General features: G+C 42.0%; 1 protein-coding gene across 1 annotated transcript in view; it reads left to right on the top strand.

The window, feature by feature from the left end:
* LOC128738194 (PDZ and LIM domain protein Zasp) overlaps positions 1-22,738 on the top strand; it is a 195,230-nt gene that overhangs the window by 25,779 nt on the left and 146,713 nt on the right. The window contains exon 2 of the mRNA XM_053833137.1: positions 19,934-19,980. The gene's annotated coding sequence lies outside the window, so the exon portion shown is untranslated. The remainder of the gene's footprint in view (positions 1-19,933; positions 19,981-22,738) is intronic.

A 22,738-nucleotide genomic window follows, 5' to 3' on the forward strand; every position in this document is an offset into this window, starting at 1 on the left:
ATTGACTAAATATGAATAATCAACGATTTTTCTACGATTGTAACTATTCGAGAGCTAAGAGTAAGACGTAGTCCTACGGCAATAAAAATATTATTTGAGACACTCTATAACCACAAAATGTTTTCAAGAATATACTTAGGGCATCATTTTTTCGTTATTTCGAACATGTATGCGAAAACTGATAAATATTTCAGCATCTTTTTGGAAGTGCAAACCTATTGAAAAATTTAATAAAAGTGGGTCAAAACTAGTTAATACATAAATGATTTTTTACGATTGCAACCATTTTATACTAAAAAAATCCGACGAAAGCTATCAAGCCGACGCAAGCAAGTTTTTGACACCCTGCGGTAAGACGTAGTCCTACGTCCATAAGAATATTACCTTTCAAAACATTCCACAACTACAATTGTTTTTTCATGCATTTACTGATGTCATCATTGTGGGTCATTTTGAACATGCATGCGGAAATTGATTGATATTTAAGCATATCTTTGGAAGCGAAATACGTCTTGTTGCCAAAAACGAATACTTTTGTTGCCAAAATCGGTCCGTGCCAAAATCGAAATTCCACTGTATTTTATAGGCGCGCGAGAAAACTTTAAACTTACAAAAATCAGCATAACGTCATGCTTCTATCGACGATACAATTTGATTCACGCCCTGAATTAGAATAAAAATCTAGCAAAATATTAACGGGTTGTAAGTTTTTTATCGTCCTTAATTAATTGTTTATAAAGAAATCGTTATCGCGGTCGTGGCTCCTGGGTACAAAAAATATGCAAACAGTCTATTAAAATACCTTTGTAAGTTTTAACTGAGATATGGCAATTTGAATTTTGCGGTCAAATTGACCGCACACCATACAGACAACCTGATTTTTTTCTGCAGAGACAGAATGTGAATGCTCCGCTGCATCGAAAACGAAGCGCCAGTGAAAGCTCTGCAGAGTAGTGCACGCCAGTGCGATTTGTGGTGAGAGAACATACGGGCTCTTGAGTGGCGTATTTGTTGGGTGTGTGATTCTAAATTGCACCGCTGTTGTTTCACGCATACACAGCTATACACTTTGTTTGCTAATCCCTTTAAGCAAGCGTTCGTTTTTTGCGCGCCGGTGCGACTGTATCGATCTCCGCAGTGTAAGAAATACACTTACATATTGGTGTTGCAGCTCAGTGATATGCCAAGACTGATAGTAAGTCACTAACCTTTGATACCTTCAGATTATGGAAGACATTTATACGTTGGGTGAGTATATCGACTTCGGTGGCTAACGCTGCGAGGTTATATCTTACTTTACTTCTTCGGCAACAACCCGCTTATCGAAGTTATGCTGAATTCAGAAACCGTCTCCACATTTCTCGGTTTTGGGCTGCCGCTCTCCAGCCGCCCCTAATACCCGCTACTCTATCATCCACGTCAACAGCGCTCATCTAACGGGTACGGGTCTGCCTCGAAGTCGGCGGCGTCTGTCGGGTTCTCTACTGAATATTGTTTTCGCTGGTCTCTCATCCGGCATCCTTGCTTGTGTTTTAGTCGCATCTTTGTATACCTACTTGGTATATTTCATGATTCATGCGCCTGTGCCACACACCTTCATCTAATATGTTGCCAAGAAGTGATCGCAGGATCTTGCGCTCAAAAGTGCTCTCTTTCAACGTCCATGCTTCGTGGCCGTAGAGTAACATCAGGAGAGTTAGTGTCTTATAGAGCGCGAGTTTTGAACAGAGTTACTGGCTACGGGACCTCAGCTGGCTACGTAATCCGTAGAAGGCCGTGTTGGCAGCCACTATCCGCCTTTTTACTTCACGGCTCACATCCTTATCACATGTCCCTAACGTACCAAGGTAAACTAGTTTGTCGATCACTTCAAAAGTATCACCATTTGTCACCACCGCAGTACCCGAGGAGCTACCATGTTCTCTACCAGCCACCATATACTTTGTTTTGGTAGAATTTATGATAAGCGCAATCCTCGCAGCTTCCTCCTTAAGATGTGTGTACACTTCTTCCACAGACGGTTACCACCGATTATATCAATGTCGTCCGTAAACCCTAGGATCATTTCGTGATGATGGACCCGCTTTTAGCACGCCTGCCTTTCGAATAGCGCCTTCCAACGCATTGTTGAACAGCAAATTCGATAGTACGTCATCTTGCTTCAAACCATCTAACAACGAGTCCAATGCTCACTCGCTTCCTGACGCTTGATTTGGAACCATCAAGGGTAGCACGTATCAGCCTAGTCAGTTTTGTTGGAAAACCATGTTCAAGCATAATCTGCCACAGCTGATTTCACCCAGCTAGCACCAAGCCTGGGGGTGCCAATTCCGTTATCGAAATTTAACCTTCTGTTTTTATACGATTGACTTCGCAACCAGCTGTTAGAAACACAGGACAGTGCGGGGTCAGTGCTACCGATCCTATTGATTCTAACAGCCTCTCTTAGCCGAGATTCGAACATACGACGACTGGCTTGTTAGACCAGCGTCTTACCTCGAGGCCAACTGGGAGGCTAGCAGCAAATCGTATATCTATAACCAAAAATTATCGTAAATAACTCTTAACAAATTCGGAATCGTAACTAAAGCTTAATAAAGTCCTCCCAAGTTGATTTTCAGTCGTATATAACGATAATTGCTGACATTCATACGATATTCAGCACAAAATCGTATAGCAGTACAGAGCGGATCGGGTTTAATCGGATATTGTCGTATATAATTTTTTATATCGGTGAAATGCGTATGTTTATTCCTCATCACGTATATCGCCTCCAAAATATCACGAATATGCCAATTTTGCGCTTCAAATACGATTTATTAGCATGTATATATGTACGTAATGCTGAGTTTTAACTTTTATATACATATAAAAATGCTAGCTGGGCATTTATCTGAACCGTACGGCGCCTTGAAGTCTATAAACAAATGGTGAGTCAGCAAGTTTAATTCCCGGAATTTATCAAGGATTTGTTGCAAGGTGAACTTTTGGTCAGTCATGGAACGTCCTTCTCGAAAACCGCACTGGTATTCGCCAACACAGGTTACCTGTAACGACCTCAGTCGCAGAAACAGGATGCGGGATGACCGTTTTTGTACATAGGGCATATGAAACTTTCCAACTAGTCCGTAGGTAGTTGCTCCTCAGTATATACCTTTAGCACAGACAAACAGACATAACACTCGTTTTCCATTCTTCGTACCGATTAAACCGTCATTTCAAATTGGGCTTCGTTGGGAATGTCTCCGTTTTGGTCAAAGTGGCGCTTTTTGATGAAAGAAGGGAAATTCCCCATAAAAAATACTTGTTATTTCGAGGGATACTCCTGTTGCTATTTGATATTTGGGAATGTCGATCATAGATGGTGCTAGTGTTCAGGCTAAATGTGATAATTTTTGTTGATTTTTCTTCCAAGAGTTATGCCTGTTTGTCTGTGCCTTTAGTATAACCTGATGGACTGCGCTGTATTGCCCTTTCGCGTTCGCTCGTGATTTTCAAAAGTTCGGCGGGGATGCCGTCCTTTCCAGCTACTTTGCTATTTTTCAGCGCTCGCTGTTTTTCTAGCTTCGTCCAAAGTTGGTGGATCCACAGCGTGTCCATCATCCTCAATCGTTATCCTCTTTTTGTTAAATGCTCCATCTTCTTCACCATTCAATAATGCATCGAAATGTAGTTTTCAACGCCTAGCCACCTCTGATCTTTCGGTAATCAGGTTCTCTCCTTGTTGTTGCACATAACAGGAGTTGGCACGGTCCGGTGATTCCGTTAATCGTATTGAAGAAGCTTCTTGTATCGTGCCATTCGAAGCAATTCTCCGCCTTCGCAAGTACGCGATCCCAGTCCTAGCGCTTCCCAAGCAACCAAAAGTTTGAATTTTACTTAACACTAGATATATCAAACCAGTAATTTTGACTGGTCGTGCAATTTTAACTTAAAATTCCTGCAACATATTACATTCGCTTTCAGAAATAATGTTATGGCTTTGGTAGCTTTTAGTAGAGAGAACATTTTATATACCTAATGTTACTTTATATAGATTAAAAACAAATATATTTTTATGTTATTGACATTTGTACCGGTAGCAGTCAGAATGACTAAACAGCTGGTATATGTAGTGTTAAGGAATGAACCTGGAAGTTCATAGTTGGTTCAAAATTAGTTCCGCAGAACTTTCTTGCTGAACAACCAGACACTACATTTGTAAACCGAACTTCGTCCTCAATAAAGTCCCCTAATATCTGTAGCAACATGAAAGTTCAACACGCAGCTTAAAAATTCAACCTGCAACTTAAAAGTAACTAAGAGTTCGGATAATGGTCTCTAAGGAAGGTTAATAAGCTTTATGTCTATGGATCTATAGCTTGCTAAGCAGTTTTACCTGTGATTAATCGAACTTCAAAGTTACCTTGAGTTCGCTGCATAGAGCGCTAAACAGCTTCTAAAGAAACTTTGCAAAAGATTTATAAAATAGCTTAAAGTCTCTATTTTTATTCTTTTCTATTTTCTACTTCCGCCTCCTCATAACTTCTGTAAACTCGGTTCATGCGATTAAGATAGACCATATAATAATTCTAACTAACACCTACCGGTGCTGGATTTGAACCCGTGTGTTCCGCATTGCAAGCCTATCTTGATGCATTGCGCCATCTCTGACGCCGCAAACGAGCTCAGAGAGAAATGAGAGTACGTATGTGTTAGCTCTCAATCTCCTCTTTTTGTTAATATTTTTTGTTTTGTTTACTAAAAACGGCATCGAAACAAGAAGTATTCCGGAAGCGCGTTGTACACTTCAACGAACTGCAACAGAAATCTTGGCAAAAAGTATACGGTACAACATTTAAAAAGCAAATATGTTGCGACTTCGACTGTTTACCATATCCTAAGATGCCCAACAACTATTCGCAAGCAAGTTAGTGGAAGACCAGCCAAAATTATGGACGCAGAAGGACATCGTTCTCTTTCTCGTTTCTTCAACAACAAGCCCTCTGGGTTGGCTATCAATTAATATGCACCAGGCGAATGTTTGGAGAAAATTTTGATCCCGTGTCGTTCTCCGTTCTGGTCGTTTATGTTTCTTTACACGCCTATCCTATCTTCATTCAAAACTCTCTGTAATTTTCGGCTTTCACTATAGCCTTCTTTCTGATTTATTTTGCAGCTCAAATTAATTTTCTTATTTCGCTGCTCTACTGTTTTAAATTCAGTACTGCTATCTTTGTTCTATGTACTGTCTTATTTTCCATCCCTTGTCCAATCACCGTTATGCTTACTCGACGTTGACTTCACTATATAGGATGTTAGGTAGCTTAGTGCAGATATTTCAGGGGGTGATAGAGTATCACAAATGACGAAAAAGAATCCTTCTACACATATGGCCAAATCTCAATGGTTACAGAGTTATTAAACATTTTTAGTTTTCGGTTCGTTTTAACTTAAATTAATTCTGGTACAAAAACTATGCTAGCTCAATTCTGTTGCTTTCATTGGCAAGCTGAAATTTTGTACTAAAAATTGCTTTTAAACCTACTACTTCATGAGATTTAGTAACTTTTTAGAAACAAGAAGCATTGAAAGAAGTGTTTCTCAAGACGTTTTATAGAATTTCTCCTAAAAATGTGTGATTAAACTGATAAAAGCTATTTACGAATTAGAAGCTCTAGTACCGTTCTACAACTCGTTCTTTGACGTAAAACGTCTATCGCTTTTAGTTTCGTTGCAATTTCATTTTGAACGTGAGGTTTTGGATGTTGAATTAGTGTCTGAAAACTGCTCGAAGTCATACATCACGCATAGCGCACTTGATCACCGCGTGCGATGGACATGATTAGACGCATATGGAAAGCCGTTTCGAAACTGACTTCTCGACTGCCTCTGGGATGTTTCCGAAAGTATTAAAATGTATTTTTCGGAAGGACTCACGGACATTCACCTTTCGCTAATTGTGCAGCAATACGACAGCCCAGCAGGAGTAGATGGTTGTAGATTTTCTGATCATCGGCTACCTAATGCGAGTAAGTGAACACAAATCCAGAAGTGTTCGTTTTGTTGCACAATAATTTTAATTCAGGGACAACGCACCATGCGTCGCTTCCGAGAAGGAACGTTGTATTTAACGAGGCCTTAGTCTCATCAGTAAGTGGCGTCAGCGATTGGCCATCAAATTTTGCGGATTGTGGAAAATGATTTCAAGACAAGCAGAAGGCAAATTGCGGTACAATTCCTTGTCACCATGGAGGTGTAGAACGTGCTGAGCCGGGTAAAAATGCATCATTTCCACAATATAGATTCAAGGGCCAACTTTTGTTTCATATTTCATAGAACATATTTTATTTGTTTCTTTTTCGCGGTATTTTGAAAACCATTATGTGAAAGTCAACAATTAGCATGTAAATGTATATTTGACATTTACTTAAACAAAACAATCTGTGAAGTCACGTCATCCAATGTGCACATATTTATGAGTAATCATGTATCGAATGTTTAAGGTTACTATTCAATACACTCCTTATTTATATACGTATTCTACCAAATTTTATCTATTTTGATAACATTATATTTATCGATAAAATGCTGTAATATCTGTTTCTTGGTGTTTCCTGCAGATAAGAATGTCGACTTGATTTGTTGCAGCTACAAGTTTTCTGTAGCCGACTACCAAATATTAAATTTTTTTGGCCAGATTGCCAAAGCAGAATCGTCTATTGACCTTAACCCATTTCTTAATGTTGCTTTGTAGTAAACATTCATGATGCTAAACACTATTTATAGTTTAAAAGTAACTGTGTGTGCGTTCGAAAACTTCACTGCGATTTTACACGACTTGTAGCCCATTTCGTTTTGAAAGCGCCGGAACTGGAACGTTCCGCTCGATTATCCTATTAGTCAGACCTAAGACACAACTATTTACGTTGTCTATCCCATCACTGGAACAGTGTACTGCGGCACAGGTTGATCTTCATTTGTTTGACAGGTGGCGGCCACTGACACTTTTCATGATCATCGTTCCATATTGCCCGCTGCTCGCCCACATGACGCTGAAAACTACTTGTACCGAACGGTTGCGATTTTCCGGCACCGAAACACACTCGCACGTTTGTGTTAGTAAATTTTCCCATTCCTCTGCTCTGCTGGGTCATGCTTACGGACGATGGCGATGGGATAATCTGTTCGAACGTGAGGCGGAACTATTTTTAACCTACCAAACTGACAGCCACCGAGCGTGGTGGACTCGTTTTGTACCGCATCTTCACCGCGGTCGATTTTCATTTTCGTTGGGATGTGCAGACGATGGTGGTCTGCAGGAGGCTTGTATTTATTTCATTTTACACCAGTTACAAATACGACATATAAATTCTCTCGCGCACGGTACCACCGCCGTAGGAATGAAGGGCAAAAACGGTTGTTAGCGCAGAAAAGTTCGGGGTCGTTACGTTTATTAGTATAATGTTTTACTGCCAATCAATAACACTGATTACAATACTGACTCATTGCAATGGCATGAAAAGCACGTGGACTCGTTATTAGACATTGCATTAATTCAATATAATCAAAGTTACTTTTATGCTTAATTGCTGTAATATTTATTTTACCGACAATTTCCAACCGACAAATCAGAACCAAGTTCATTTGTGAGAGTCCAGGGCTTAGCATTGAAAGCACATTAGAATCATTTTATCACACGCTCCAGTCGGTTTTTATCTGCAACGTTTTACATTCGTTACTTTTCTTATCACATTTTTGTCCTAGTTGAGTGAGACCGACATCCACCGAGCCACTGTTTACTCCATCTTAGGAATTTATTAACGCTGAGTTGTTTTTTGCCCGTACAAACATATTTTTGCTAAAAGAATTTATAACCATCCCTTTGAAATTTTATAAGACCAAATATAATTCAAATGAACAATAAAATAACTTTAGCAACGAATTTAATCCAGCAGAAAAAGATACAACACTCCTCGAATGAGATCACCCCGGCCGGCAGTGCAGTGCAGCGAGTGCGATCGGATTTTTTTTTCGCACCCAGCTCATTTCACATTAACCTCGCAAGTCAAGCAGAGCGGGCGTAAGCGCAAAATAATGACACCCATAATCCTTCCATGTGCAAATATACCGCCGCCGCCACCACTCGGTCGTGTGTCACTTTTCGGATCGTTTATCAAACTGCTGCACAGTGATTGCCACTGCCGGCCTGCCGGTGCTGGTCGGTTGGTCGGTCGGTCGACCGAAAGGAAACATGCGGGGAAGACGGGTAGAATCGAATTAACCGATGGCCGCGATCGAATTAACACCATTAGCACTTTCACTGCGCTTGTTATCTTCGACTTGGCACGCTGCTGTTGTCCGAAGCCGACCAAGCAGTCTCAGCCGTGGACCCTGTGTTCGATGGTATTGCTGGAGGAGGGATGCGGGCGTTTAGCGGTGGGTAATGCACTCGCGAAAAATAAAAATCGTTGTGTAAATGAGTGGTACGATGTCACTAGAAAAACAGTTGTCGCTTTCAGGACGCAAGGAAATATTGCTGACGTTCAGAATGCATTGCGAACTGCTACGGCGTAGATGTACCTATCTCCAGCCGGTTGAAATATGATTCATGCCTGTCAATGGAACCTATCTGTTTATGGCGATCTACTATTGCATAGTGATATAGGTTTCTCTGTGCTATATTTTATTATCAGTTCTGGGTGGTATACAAACAAAATATGAGAAATTGGGGACACTGTGAACCACTGTACTAAGTACTGTTATAGTAATTGACTCAATAATTATTTTCGAGAGTCTTAGTAGAATCAATGAATCAACGAGAAATAATAATACAAGTTGTAGTAGAATTAAATGGAATTTTCTCTTAATTTTCTTGTTAACTAAATGGCACTCCTATCAAATATTGCAGTTGTAATGAGTAAAGCAATGTTTTACTTAATGTATTACCTAATTGAATCGTATATATCAGGTATCATCGTTTGTGGCTGGAAACTGGAAGGAAAGTGAAGGAACAGGAAGCGGTGGATATGAGAATTTGACAACACAAACACATACAATTCTGCTTTTCGGCTTCGCGCTTTTGTGTATTGGTGTACTGTTCAGCCACCGCTAGAGATGTTCTGCCGATAATATCCATGTCATCGGTAAAGCAGATGAATTGACTAGATTTGTTGAAGATCGTGCTCGCGTGTTGATATCCGCTAGGTTCATAATACCAGATAGCGCCATGTTGAACAGCAGGCATGAGAGATCATCACCTTGATGAATCTCTCTGTGTGATTCGAATAAACTTTACAATCCACCCACATCCGAACACAGCACTGTGTACCATCCATCGTAGATTGAATCAGTTTCATGGGCTCCCTGGGCAAGCTGTTCTCATCCATGATTTTCCATAGCTCTTTCCGGTCGATGGTATCATATGCCGTTTTGAAGCCAACGAACAACGAACGGTGCGTGAGAATTTTGTATTCACGGCCCATTTGGAGGATCTGCCGCAATGTAAACATTTGACCGATCTTCGACGAAGTCGGCTTGACAAGTTTCCATGAATCTGTTCACAATTGGTGATAGTCAGAGGAAAATGATTCGGGACAGCACTTTGTAGGCGACGTTGAGAACGGTGATCGCTCGATAGTTCTCACGGTCCAACTTGTAGCCCTTTTTGTAGATCGGGCAGATAACCCCATCTTTTCACTCTTCCGGTAGGTGTTTCGTATCCCAAATTCTAACAATTAACAGGTGCATACAAACGGCCAGCTCTTCTTGTTACCTTTTTAACAAGCTCCTCTTCGATGCCTTCTTTTCCAGCTGGTTTATTGTTCTTTAGCTGCAGGATGACCTCCCTAACTTCACCTATGGTTGGGGCTGACACCTCCTCCACGCCTGTAGCACCGACAAAATCGTTTTCCCGCCGCCGTGGTTCTCCGCTTGAGCGGTGTTCATCGAAGTGCTGCTTCCACCTATCGGTCAGCTCACGATTGTCCGTCAGAATAGTGCCATTCTTATTCCGATACATTTCTACTCGCGGCACAAAGTCTTTGCGGGATCTGTTCAGTTTTTGCAGTAGTTTTGCGTTCCCTGAGAACGATGCAGCCGGTCCATGCAGCATATTCCTACTCTTCCAGGTAGCGCTTTTTTCCCGGAAGATATCGTTGCATCTTCTTCTGTTTGTGTCTTTCCACGTTCTGACATATGGCACTGCGCATGTTGGTCGCCCACTCAGCGTTCTTTTCATCCATCACCCTTCTATCTTCATCGTCAAACCAATCGTTCCGCTAATTCCGTGCCATATACCCGAGATAACTCTCCGATACACTGCTGATAGCTGTTTTGCTGGTGTTCCAGTTACAGTTTTCGAGAGGGGCTTTGTCCAGCTCGTCCTCTTCCGGTAGCGCAGCTTCGAATGGATGCGCGTAATTTGCGGCGACGTCTGGTTCTTTCAGCTGCGCGAGACCTAACCAAGGCTGGCGTCGGTACCGTATGTTCTTTACAACGGAGAGTTTTGGGCGCATCATAACCATCACTAGGCAGCGGTCCGAGTCTACGTTAGTGCTGCGATAGGATCTGACGTCGATAATGTCTGAGAAGTACCGATAGTCGATCAAAACGTGACCGATCTGTGATTCTCTCTGATTTGGTGACCTCCTTGTGTACTTGTGTAGGAGTCCGTGCTGGAAGAAGATTTTACGTACCGCCCTGTTCTTGGAGGCGACAAAGTCGATAAGTCTTAGGTCCATTTCGTTGGTCAGCGGGCGTGCACTGAACCCTCCAATCACCAGTTTATGTTACTGCTTCTGGCCGACCTGAACATTGAAATCCCCGATGACGATCTTGATATCATGTTTTAGTCGTAGTCGGGTCGTATTCACGGGTTGTTAAACAAAAGGCGGCTACCAAGTAGTCCATAAAAGCCGTGGCTGTAAATCTGAAGAAGGCCCACAAGAACGGCGACGCGATCGTGATGAATCTGATAGGCAAACTGTCGTACGCTGTCCTACTTTGCAAGGTAAAGACGAACCCCATGCTACTAGAGCGCGGGCCTACGTCATAAAAATCCACACAACCCAAGTGGGAAAAATGCTTCTCAAGCATAAAAAGGACCGAACGCTCCAAAGTTTGAAGTACAAGGGACTTGTAGAAAACAGTGTATAGAACACTGTTTTAAGTGCATGGGCTTCGGCACCCAAGTAACATTTTTGTTGTATAATAGCTTATTAAACTGTTGTACAACTAATTACCGTAGAACAAGTGCTTAATAAGCTATTATACAACAAAAATGTTACTTGGGCAATTGGGTGAGTAAGTGCAAACTTCCCGATCACTCTAAGCTGAGTAGGTGCTGTGGTGAGGAGGGCTTATGTACTCGGCCTTCAAAAGGGCTATAAAGATTGACCTCTAGGGTAATCAACCTATTTTGGACCCCATCAGCAGCTGTACATAATTTGGAAGGGATCCAAAATACGTTGATTACCCTATCACTGTGATATGGCGTAGCAACTGCTTTGGCAACCGTGTCCTTTGGGGCAACGGTAACTGGGTGACGGACTAGGGTCGAATGGCAGCGATCGCTGTCATGGACAGATACTTCATTCAAGATGTGGTATTGACCGAACATAAAGAATACGTGAGCGCTGTAGTCAATAGCGTCTACATCTGCAGTTGCTATGCCCCATTCAGGTGATCACTAGAGCAGTTTGACAGGTTGTTAGATAAGCTTACTGACGAATTAACGGGTTGAAGGCCGAAAGCCGAAAGTTGTTATTGAAGCTGACTTTAATACCTGGACAGTCGAGTGGGATAGAAGCAATACTACCTCTAGGATGCAAAGCTTGCTGGAAGCATTGTCCAAGCTGGACGTAACTCTAGCAAACAAGGATTGCGTTAGTGCCTACTGTAGAGCGGTACAACAATCAAACATCACCTACTGCAGCCCAACGTTGTCGGCTAACACGGGCTGGAGAGTATCCAAGAGCGCATAACGACCATCAAGCTATACGGTACAATAATGATCGACGGAAGCTACTGTCGCGAGGGCCAATCCCGTTTCCAATAGCTACCCCGTGATGCGGATTCAAACCCCTGTAGAAGTACCTACTAGGTGATGATAAAAAAGGTGAAGGGTGCATCGACTCCGCAGAAAACCTGCCCACAAAAGCACAGAGACGTCGAAGAAGGTTTATTTCCGCAGCACGATTCAGTGACGTGGGCTCTGAACCAGTACGATTTAACAAATGACACCCTGAGGTGCCCGATCCGATACTGTAGGGTTTTTACATTTCCATGGTTTTATATTGAATACTTGAAGCAAAACTCAAGCGCCGCGGTGTGGCCGTGTTGCGAAGCAAGCTTTTTTGAAAAGAAAAGCGATTTTTGAAAGGATACTGGATTCAACGCGACTGTCCCATCTGTTTGTCTGTGGGTAAAGCTTCCCACACCTTAGGGTCTTGTGGAGTCCATAGTAAGTACGCCTTCCGGCAAGAATACATCTTCGTATTTCTCTGCTGCAGTTTTTATCTGACGTCATCAACGACCCATGGTATACAAATTCGAGCACTAATCCTCGAACTCGTCCCCGTCGACTACAACGCTATTGCCTATGCGAGCTCGGTCACGCTCGATGCCTTCTACTAACAAATGCTTGGTTTTAGACGTATTCACGTTCTTCCGACAATGCCCACGTCACCAGCGAAACAAATAAATTGGCCAGATCTATTGAAGATCGTGCCCTGCATGTTAAAACCCTTCTTCTTCTTCTTCTGCAGCAGCATAGAGCCGGGGTGGCTCGTGCTGTTTCAAGCACTCGTCTCCATTCAACTCGGTCTTAGGCCACTCGTCGCCAATTTCCTAATCGTCTCAGAAGTCGCAAATCGCCTTCGACCTGGTCGAGCCATCGTGCACGTTGGGCCCCCTGTTCCTGGTGCCGGTGGGGTTGTTGAAGAGGACTATTTTCGTCGCACTGTCGTCCGGCATCCTTACGACGTGTCGCTAGACTTTCGCTAGATGTACGATGGGAGTCTCCCCAAGCAGTGTCTGTAGCTCGTGATTCATACGCCTCCGCCACTCTCCGCTTTCAGTTTGTACTCCGCCAAATATCGTCCGCAGCACTTTCCGCTCAAACACGGCAAGGGCGCGTATGTCCTTCGAAAGCAGCGTCACACCTTCAAGTCCATAAAGAACTACCGGTCTAATAATGGTTTTGTACATTGTTAGCTTCGTGCGGCGGCGTATGCTTCCTGATCGTAGCGTTTTACGAAGGGCAAAGTAGGCCCGATTTCCCGCTTGGATGCGCCGCTGGATCTTCTTACTAGTGTTGTTGTCCGCGGTCACCAGCGATCCCAAATACACGAACTCCTCTACCACTTCTAGTCCGTCGCCGTCAACGGTTACCGTCCGTGGGAGGCGCGCATTTGTCGGCCTTGAAATGTATGAATATAGGAACTTGGTATTCGTGCCAGTTTTCTGGATCTGTCGCAGCACAACGATTTGGTCCTTTGTCGATCGCCACAAAACTAATTTAAGATGCCAAAAGATGATTTGAAAAAGCACTTAATTGGCGGCGTGGAGAATGGTGATCGCTCGATAGTTCTCATATTCCAACTTGTCGTCGTTCTTGATATTGGGCATTTTACTCCCAGACAGGTAGCCAATCGGGATAGGTCCATCTTAATAACCTCCGTTGTGATGCCATCTTTGTCTTCGATCACTTCACCTATTGTGGGGTGGGCATGTCATCATCATTCGCCGTATTGGTATGCCGTCTCCGCGCCATCCAGAAAATTGAGAAACTTGCAGATCCATGTTGCAAGCAGGGTTGCCACATGCACAGATTATTCTGTGTTTAACAGATATTTGAAATAAATCGCTTGTACAGAATCTGCATGCATAGAATACAGATTTTCACCAAATTACACAGATTAAACAGATTTTTGAGCTTTTACACGAGAGTGAAAGAGACGGAAATAGTTAGCAAAATGGTACTCCGTCTTTTTCACTCTCATTGTTTTGCATTGAACAGATTTTTGCACAGATATTTTTTCCTTGCTGTACAGATTGCCAGATTTTTCCAACAAAAAACACAGAATTATATGTGGCATCCCTGACCGTGGGCCATGTGCTGCCGTGTCTTCAATGATACTAGTGAAGTGTACGATTTCGACATTAGCAAAACTATTTATAAGCGTAGGATACAACTATTAGACTAAAACAAATTGTCTGTACAACTCAAAGTTGAAGATAATAATATAAATAAATAAATATCATTCCTTTTTTTCCTTTTTTTCGGGTTATCTAACTGGTCGCTTAATAGCGTATAAAACTCTGCGCTGGGCCCTTTTGTGATATCAACAAAGTATCAGGGAGACCTCAAACATCAGTTCTACCTGACGAGACAGGGAATGTCGCCCATTAAAACACAGGCAGAGCCCCAAGCATAGCCGTCACGCCTATGCCCGCAGGCGGAGGAGTTCCGGCCTTGCGTGGACTCCACGAACTGACTCTAAGATCTCTCTGCCAAAGGCCGGAATGTCATATTTTAAATATAATGATGATGATGAGAAGAAAAATAATAGATCGAATTTGTAAATGTGCTTTGGAGTTTTTGTACTACTTGAGTTGCAAAATGTAATATAGTGAAGAAGTGGAAGATTCGTCAGCCCCGGTCCTCAACCGCGCGCCCGCCATCAATTTTCCAACACTAGCAACCACAAATAAACTAATAGGAAAGACAAATTTCGGAGCAAATATAGACGCACCCGCCTTCCAACCCTCGAGACCGAAGAGCTAGTGCAGTAAAGCTGTGGCTTAAACGTCTCTCTAAGACTCGACCCCTCCCCATCGACAGACCCCGCGGCTATCAGAGCCAGGTCACGGGGCCAGTGCAAAAATCCTACTGACTCTATCTAGCAGCATCGCCCAGCTGAGACTCGAACACACGACACGAATTGACCTAATTTTCTCATCTACTACCTAAGCACTTCTATTATTACCCGTAATCATTATAGTGGTCCTTCGGCATACAATCGGATCTGGTATCCTGCTTACATCCCCTTACTACCCCCCTGACCGACTCAATCAATCCGACTTTTTCGGAAATATTTGTGACAGCTGTGATAAATAGGGATGAATCCCAGAAACATTCATATATTAATTATCAGAGATCTCCGTACTGGCCTTATTCTTAAATGGAATAAACGCACTTTCTGAACAACGCAACAATCACATTTGGTAAATTTTTACCCCGAGTCCCACTTGAAATCACAAAAGTATTTTGACATATACCCACATTCAGAAGTAAACCTGGCCGCTGTTCATTTACTGATTAGTTCACAACACATCACTCGATCTAATGCTGTTCTGATCAATCGCGTCAGTTTATCCGGAAAACCGTGTTCGTGCATTATCTACCCTTAGCTAATCTCGATCGATTGTATGGTATGCTGCTTTGAAATGAATGAAGATGTGATGCGTGGGTGCGCTTTATTTCCGACATTTTTGTTACATCCGTAGTGGTTCGAGCTCTCATAAAGCCCACTTGATAATCCCCTACGAACCCTTGTATACTATCGGTGTCAACCGGCGCAACAGAATCTGGAGAATATTTTATCAGGGCCATTTGAAAGCATTATACCGCAACTATATGCAGCAGTTGAGTTGATATTTCTATTCGTAAATGGGACAAACAACTGCTTCTTAATAACAATAAAATGGCGAACGTAATTCTTCTTCCCAAGTACCGTTTGGGCCTGGTTCATAAAGAATCTCATAGTTTTGTCATAGCACTCAAAATCACATTAATGGTTGTTAAATCTTGGCAGAAGATTTTGATCAAACATCAGCTGATCAGTAGCAGAGCGTGCATATGTACTAAGCGTTTAAGTTTAAGAATGTGTTACATGGTTGATCTGAAAGTGGGATTACCAGCTACATGCCGTTAGTTCTAAGTACCTAGTCTGCTGCAAATGATAAAACCAAACTCAAAAATCCTAGTTTTCGAAAGGACGCGGCTAACTGCGGCTTTCTAGTGAGAAATATTCCAATTAAAAATAAAACACGTAAAATAAACACTTGCTCTAAATTTAGTACCTCACTGGCGACGATGTTCACATTGCATATTTGTGAGAGAACAGTATGGCGATGATCACTTCGACGAGGGCCGTCACCGCGCCGGTGAGGAATTGTGGAAAATCAAGGTTTGGTTTATTGTCCTGAATCGAGCAGACATACAGAGTGCGATCAGCGAACCCTACGCATGAGGAGTTTTCCGTACGATTCTTGCCGAATAATAATAAGCTAAAGGGTTGACATGCCGATGCTCGTCACGCCCCGAAGAAAATATTTCTGAGGGCACGACACACGAAGCACACACATACTGTCGCGGTACGATAAAAATAGCACCTGATCTTGATCTCATTCGATACGGCAGGCGCCCTCTAATGGGGCGTGCGTTTGTCTCGGCATGTGGTCATACGCAACGGTGGCAGCAGATGGCATCGCCGTTGACCTAGAGAATACCTGGGACAGTTTGCGTAATGAGTGCGGAGTTAGTTAAATACATTTGTAGAAAACCGTATCTCTTGTTTCAATTTCCGCTCATCGGATCGCCTCCTCACTAAAAGTGATGTTAAATTTTTAAGTCCGCACTTGATGGGTGCGCTCTTCAAGGCGATATTAATTCTCTCTCACGATGGTGCACTCTGAACGGCATGGAAGTTAACGTCACGAAATGTTGCGTCATATCTTTTAGCCGTCTACGCGACCCCCTGCAAAACGATTACACTATCGGGCAAAACCATTTACGTCGAGTACAGGCTATCAAGGATTTGGGCGTTACTATTGATTGTAAAGCCAGGTTCAATGATCACATCTCTACAATAACAGCTAAGGCTTTCGCAATTCTAGGTTTCGTGAAAAGAAACACTAAAGCATTCCAGGATATATACGCACTTAAATCGTTGTACTGTGCACTTGTCCGCAGCATTCTGGAATACGCTGTTGTTGTATGGGCTCCATACCATGCTGTGCATATCAATAGATTAGAGGCTATCCAAAAAAATTTCCTGAGATACGCTCTGCGTTTTCTGCCCTGGGATGATCCTATAAATCTACCAGCCTATGGGGAACGCTGTAAACTGATCGACCTGCATTCGTTAGCTGCGAGACGGAAATTATTGCAAAGACTTTTTGTTTTCGGACTACTAAACGGAGATGTTGATTGCAGCTCTCTTTTAAACCAAGTGAACATCCGTGTCCCCCGAAGGCAACTCCGGAATCATTCCCTTCTGTGGCAGCCTTCTCATCGTACAAACTACGGGTACAACGAACCGTGGGCCATGTGCTGCCGTGTCTTCAATGATACTAGTGAAGTGTACGATTTCGACATTAGCAAAACTATTTATAAGCGTAGGATACAACTATTAGACTAAAACAAATTGTCTGTACAACTCAAAGTTGAAGATAATAATATAAATAAATAAATATCATTCCTTTTTTTCCTTTTTTTCGGGTTATCTAACTGGTCGCTTAATAGCGTATAAAACTCTGCGCTGGGCCCTTTTGTGATATCAACAAAGTATCAGGGAGACCTCAAACATCAGTTCTACCTGACGAGACAGGGAATGTCGCCCATTAAAACACAGGCAGAGCCCCAAGCATAGCCGTCACGCCTATGCCCGCAGGCGGAGGAGTTCCGGCCTTGCGTGGACTCCACGAACTGACTCTAAGATCTCTCTGCCAAAGGCCGGAATGTCATATTTTAAATATAATGATGATGATGAGAAGAAAAATAATAGATCGAATTTGTAAATGTGCTTTGGAGTTTTTGTACTACTTGAGTTGCAAAATGTAATATAGTGAAGAAGTGGAAGATTCGTCAGCCCCGGTCCTCAACCGCGCGCCCGCCATCAATTTTCCAACACTAGCAACCACAAATAAACTAATAGGAAAGACAAATTTCGGAGCAAATATAGACGCACCCGCCTTCCAACCCTCGAGACCGAAGAGCTAGTGCAGTAAAGCTGTGGCTTAAACGTCTCTCTAAGACTCGACCCCTCCCCATCGACAGACCCCGCGGCTATCAGAGCCAGGTCACGGGGCCAGTGCAAAAATCCTACTGACTCTATCTAGCAGCATCGCCCAGCTGAGACTCGAACACACGACACGAATTGACCTAATTTTCTCATCTACTACCTAAGCACTTCTATTATTACCCGTAATCATTATAGTGGTCCTTCGGCATACAATCGGATCTGGTATCCTGCTTACATCCCCTTACTACCCCCCTGACCGACTCAATCAATCCGACTTTTTCGGAAATATTTGTGACAGCTGTGATAAATAGGGATGAATCCCAGAAACATTCATATATTAATTATCAGAGATCTCCGTACTGGCCTTATTCTTAAATGGAATAAACGCACTTTCTGAACAACGCAACAATCACATTTGGTAAATTTTTACCCCGAGTCCCACTTGAAATCACAAAAGTATTTTGACATATACCCACATTCAGAAGTAAACCTGGCCGCTGTTCATTTACTGATTAGTTCACAACACATCACTCGATCTAATGCTGTTCTGATCAATCGCGTCAGTTTATCCGGAAAACCGTGTTCGTGCATTATCTACCCTTAGCTAATCTCGATCGATTGTATGGTATGCTGCTTTGAAATGAATGAAGATGTGATGCGTGGGTGCGCTTTATTTCCGACATTTTTGTTACATCCGTAGTGGTTCGAGCTCTCATAAAGCCCACTTGATAATCCCCTACGAACCCTTGTATACTATCGGTGTCAACCGGCGCAACAGAATCTGGAGAATATTTTATCAGGGCCATTTGAAAGCATTATACCGCAACTATATGCAGCAGTTGAGTTGATATTTCTATTCGTAAATGGGACAAACAACTGCTTCTTAATAACAATAAAATGGCGAACGTAATTCTTCTTCCCAAGTACCGTTTGGGCCTGGTTCATAAAGAATCTCATAGTTTTGTCATAGCACTCAAAATCACATTAATGGTTGTTAAATCTTGGCAGAAGATTTTGATCAAACATCAGCTGATCAGTAGCAGAGCGTGCATATGTACTAAGCGTTTAAGTTTAAGAATGTGTTACATGGTTGATCTGAAAGTGGGATTACCAGCTACATGCCGTTAGTTCTAAGTACCTAGTCTGCTGCAAATGATAAAACCAAACTCAAAAATCCTAGTTTTCGAAAGGACGCGGCTAACTGCGGCTTTCTAGTGAGAAATATTCCAATTAAAAATAAAACACGTAAAATAAACACTTGCTCTAAATTTAGTACCTCACTGGCGACGATGTTCACATTGCATATTTGTGAGAGAACAGTATGGCGATGATCACTTCGACGAGGGCCGTCACCGCGCCGGTGAGGAATTGTGGAAAATCAAGGTTTGGTTTATTGTCCTGAATCGAGCAGACATACAGAGTGCGATCAGCGAACCCTACGCATGAGGAGTTTTCCGTACGATTCTTGCCGAATAATAATAAGCTAAAGGGTTGACATGCCGATGCTCGTCACGCCCCGAAGAAAATATTTCTGAGGGCACGACACACGAAGCACACACATACTGTCGCGGTACGATAAAAATAGCACCTGATCTTGATCTCATTCGATACGGCAGGCGCCCTCTAATGGGGCGTGCGTTTGTCTCGGCATGTGGTCATACGCAACGGTGGCAGCAGATGGCATCGCCGTTGACCTAGAGAATACCTGGGACAGTTTGCGTAATGAGTGACACGACTCGTTGTTTATGTAGTAATCATTTGGGCTGAGAATTTCGTGACTAAAGCCAGAAACGTGCAACAGCAGCGGATGGTTTAAAAATAATTTCTTACATAGCAATGTTCAACTAACACTATTTAAAGTTTTCAACTACTATAAGCTAGCAAGTAACTGATCGGGCTTCTTATTTTTGTTCTCTTTATTGCAGATCTTCCCCATTGTACCATTATTGTAGCAGCATTTAAACAAACACAGGTAAGCTCCCAACCGGTTATCGATTCGAGTAACCTTAAATTACTTCCCCTCTGTAGAAGCCAAATTGATTGGTCATCGACATCACTCGATCGTTCTCGACGATCTGCAAAATTTCAATCGTCATCATTGCTTCAACCTTCATTATCATCATCATCATCGTTAAATTGGCATAAAAATAAAATCCCAATAAAGATTTGGCACTAAATTCGATCTAAAGGAGAAACATTGTTGCTCTGACTGCTGTTGTTGGCTGTCTTGCTCATCAACAGTATTACGTTTGTTTTCACTTTTATCACCCCGCATAATTTGCAGAACATGACGTGCCACTTCATATTCGAGTAGTGTAGTGATCAGGGATGCCACATATAATTCTGTGTTTTTTGTTGGAAAAATCTGGCCATCTGTACAGCGAGGAAAAATATCTGTGCAAAAATCTGCCCAATGCAAAACAATGAGAGTGAAAGAGACGGAGAGTCATTTTGCGGACTATATGCGTCTCTTTCACTCTTATTGTAAAAGCTCAAAAATCTGTTTAATCTGTGTAATTGGCGAAAATCTGTATTCTGTGCATACAGATTCTGTACAGGCGATTTCTTTCAAATATCTGTTAAACACAGAATAATCTGTGCATGTGGCAACCCTGGTAGTGATCTCATGCTGGTCGAGTTCCGTCCCCAGGGGGTGTTCAAAACGGCGGCTCCAAATCTATACCCTTCGTGTGACCATGTATGTGTGTATGTGTGCGGATGGTCCATATTTCCTTGTTCGATCGCGGCCCCGGCGTGATCGAACCTTTTCAATTCATTCATAATTTTCTGCCTAGCAGGCAGGCAGGCAAGCAAGCAGGCAGGAAAGCAAACATTTTGCCGAACAAAATTTATTGCCCTTTCTGTCTGTGTTTGCATTTTGGGCCGAAAAGTGTGGGCCTATACTGCCCATGGATGCATAGTCGACGTAACGACCAGCACCATGATTGTTGAGAAAACGCATTTTTATCGTGAAAAACGTTTAAAGCCATATAATCTTTGCTAAAAACTTTTTCAATCGAACAATCTGTCAATTTAGTAGAGTTTATTATTCAAAACAGGACTCATGGGGTTTTATGATTCATTTATCATTTATTGTGTTTAAAAAAATGCGAACGCCAGTTTATGCAAATAAACAGACTGTTTTTTTGAACGATTATTCACATAACTTGGCGTAAAGCTACAAAAACAAATAGGTTGCTATGCTGATTGATTATGCAGGGAATTACGTCAACCATTAGCATTACGTGAAACCAATAGCAGAGTAGCTCAATTTTCCTAAATTTCTCGAATATTTTCGAACAAACATATGTTGTTTGAGTATTGGGCATATGAACAACATAGTTAAGAGTGCGTAGGACCGAAAAAGTACATTTTGGTCATTTTGGTTTTTACGTCAACTATGCATCCATGGGCAGTATATGGGAAGTAGCTTCATCCTGATGGGTGTTGTGGTGTATTCTTGTTTTTTTTTTCGCTTGCTACTTTTTCCAATCTACTGACTCAATAGGTGTGGACTGTGGAAGTAACAATTGATTGTTATGACTATGGCAAGAGCACAAATTAAACAAATTGCTCCATGTAGATTGGAAGTTTATTTTCAGAATGGCATATGGGGTTTTTGATTTTTTTTTTTGGATTGTGTATTGATCAGGAAAACTCCTACTGAACTCCCACACTGTATGAAATTTTATCAGTAATAGGCAAAGGAAATGTTTACATGAAATCTGCCTTGAACTGCCATTTTATTTAGGAAACGAAAATTACAAAAAGTGTTTGAAACTTTCATTTGAACTGATAAATTGGTGTCTGCCATTTTCTTTTTGGACCGCGCATGGTCTATGCAAATTATTCAGTTTTGCCACACTTTTTCGGGCACTTTGGCTAGAATCTCAACAATAATGACCTGTGTTGCCGGAGATAATATTCCCACGAACGCTATCATTGCTGGCTTAACCGTAGGGGAATGTCGCCGTGGTTGGGCCGCCTTTTTGATATTCGCCCATAACTTCCGTTTTAAAAAGAATTTTTAAAATCTAAATAGATCGTTGGAAAGGTCTACGAATAAGCTACACTTCTGGAAAATTTTGAACTGATTGCTTAAAAAATAATAAAGTTATAGGCATTTACGTGAAGACAAAAAATGTTGTCATATTCGGGCCACGTTGTACAGGTTGGGCCACCACTCTTAATCCAAGAAATACGTATTGAAATTCTATGTAGAGACATCAAAAGAATGAATTTCGTGAGCAACGGCCCATATAAGTATAAATATCCTATTTTTAATAACATCTTTGCGAAATTTTTGGTAATCTTGTAAAATCAATTTTACTACAATCGCGTTTTCCGATGTGTACTACTGCAATGAAAAATCAACAACAATCTAGGTTTTTATTGTACTAATTAGGCTTTATTTCATCACATTTCCCGCGACTGACGTTCTCTAGCGAAAATTGCGCTTCTGTGCTTGAAATTATGGTGGCCCAACCATGGCTACAGAAGTGGCCCGACCTTTACAATAAGCGCTTTTGTAGCATTTACCCCCTTACCCTACCCAAACACCTAACTGGATGGGATTTTTCAATAGCCTTCGAATAGAGCACAACACACTTAATAAATTTTCAATATTTATCCCGATAATTGCATTTCATGAATCATTCCTTGAAGAAAAGTTAACTGCACCTGCAAAATTTTTTTTGTATTGTTTCAATCAGTGAATTCAGTACGGGTAT

The sequence above is a fragment of the Sabethes cyaneus genome, chromosome 2, assembly GCF_943734655.1.
Source record: "Sabethes cyaneus chromosome 2, idSabCyanKW18_F2, whole genome shotgun sequence".
NCBI classification, from domain to species: domain Eukaryota; kingdom Metazoa; phylum Arthropoda; class Insecta; order Diptera; family Culicidae; genus Sabethes; species Sabethes cyaneus.